We start from the raw sequence: 1,710 nt of genomic DNA on the forward strand, positions 1-1,710 counted from the left end.
AGCCACAGATTCCAGGGTCTACTCTACTCTACTCTACTCGACCGTTTTCACGGCGTGGAAGTGGCTGAATTTTTTTAATGCTATTGTCAATATAATTTCAGTGCTGCATGAGGGCACTCTAGCCCTTATCACACTCTATAATTATTATTTTATATGAAGACACATATAAAGCATGGCGTGAGAAATACATCAGACACAGCAGCCACCAACAGCCATCTACGTGGGGTTCGAAATAGGGGATCCGGTTTTCAAGAGCGACTCCAGTAACACGGTAGGAGCGCAAAAAGAAAAGAAAAAATAATAAGTACAAGCAAAAAGTAGTGTCAGAAGTGGGATTCGAACCCACGCCCGGAAGACCGGACTGCGACCTGAACGCAGCGCCTTGGACCGCTCGGCCATCCTGACAAGACGGCAGCGTGTCGTTAAATATGCTATTTAAGTCAGCGAAACGACTCGTACAGGCCCGATCAGCAAAGATAGCATGTTGGAGTCAAAAAGATCAAACACCTCTTCGTTAAAAGAGGCACAGTGGATACTGGTGGCCGATCCATTTCCAACGAGATGCCAATGAATGTTGTTGTTATTATTATTATTATTATTATTATTATTATTATTATTATTATTATTATTATTATTATTATTATTATTATTATTATTATTATTATTATTATTATTATTATTATTATTATTATTATAAGTGCACTGAAACATAAAGATCGTGCACACAGGAAGTATAAATGTTCTCCATCAACTCATTTGAAGGAAGAATTCTGTCGTTTTCGTATTCTTTGTAAACGCCTTTATAAACGGGATCACAGTCTATATATTTCATTTTTGAAAAAAGCGCGTCTGACAGGCCAGCTGAGTTTTGGAAGTACGTGCGCAAACGGTCGAGCAAAAGTGGCGAGTCCTTCAGGATACTGGACCCAAATAGAGTAGTTCAAGCCGTTGCTGACAGTTTTGCCATGCATTTCTCATCTGTTTATAAGTCTCCAGCCTCTGTAGGTAGTAATGGTCGGCAGGTTAAGGCAGTTGGCACAGCTGATGTTGTGTCGCTAGATGAAGATTCCATTTCAGAATGCATTAAACGCTTGAAACCATTCTTTTCAGCTGGCCCAAATGGCATCCCCTCTGCCATACTAAAAGCCTATGGCAGTATACTTGTACCATGTATTGACTACTATATTTAATAAGTGTCTGCATGCTTCAACTTTTCCCAGGATGCGGAAAACTGCTTGTGTTTTCCCAGTATTTAAGTCTGGCTGTAAAAATGACGTCTCGAACTACCGCCCTATTTGCTTTCTTTGTGCCGCATCCAAAATCTTTGAGCTTGCTCTTAAACAAAATATTGCCTTTTGATGAAAAAATTCATTGATTGTGAATTAGCATGGGTTTCTCGCTGGCCGCTCAACTGTCACTAATCTTGCCAGTTTCATGATGCAAGTCTCCACGCTATTTACTGTGACCTTAGCAAAGCTTTTGACGTTTTCAGCCATTCGCTGCTTGTGGATAAACTTGCACACTTTGATGCTGATTCTGCAATTGTAAATCTCCTCCATAGCGATCTTCTTGATAGATCATGTTATGCTGCCGTTAATGGCCAAACGTCCTCTTTGTACAACGCTACTAGTGGGGTTCTTCAAGGGTCGGTAGTGGGCCCGCTCCTCTTTTTAATTTATGTTAATGATGTTTCTTCTGTCATTCGGAATT

General features: G+C 40.4%; 1 non-coding gene across 1 annotated transcript; it reads right to left on the bottom strand.

Annotated features, from left to right (window-relative positions):
* Nucleotides 1-321: 321 nt before the first annotated feature.
* Nucleotides 322-405, bottom strand: Trnal-cag (transfer RNA leucine (anticodon CAG)). Its single transcript has one exon. It is a non-coding gene; the product is annotated as a tRNA-Leu (tRNA).
* Between the last annotated feature and the right edge of the window lie 1,305 nt (nt 406-1,710).

The sequence above is a fragment of the Rhipicephalus sanguineus genome, chromosome 2 (assembly GCF_013339695.2).
Source record: "Rhipicephalus sanguineus isolate Rsan-2018 chromosome 2, BIME_Rsan_1.4, whole genome shotgun sequence".
In the NCBI taxonomy this organism is placed as follows: Eukaryota; Metazoa; Arthropoda; class Arachnida; order Ixodida; family Ixodidae; genus Rhipicephalus; species Rhipicephalus sanguineus.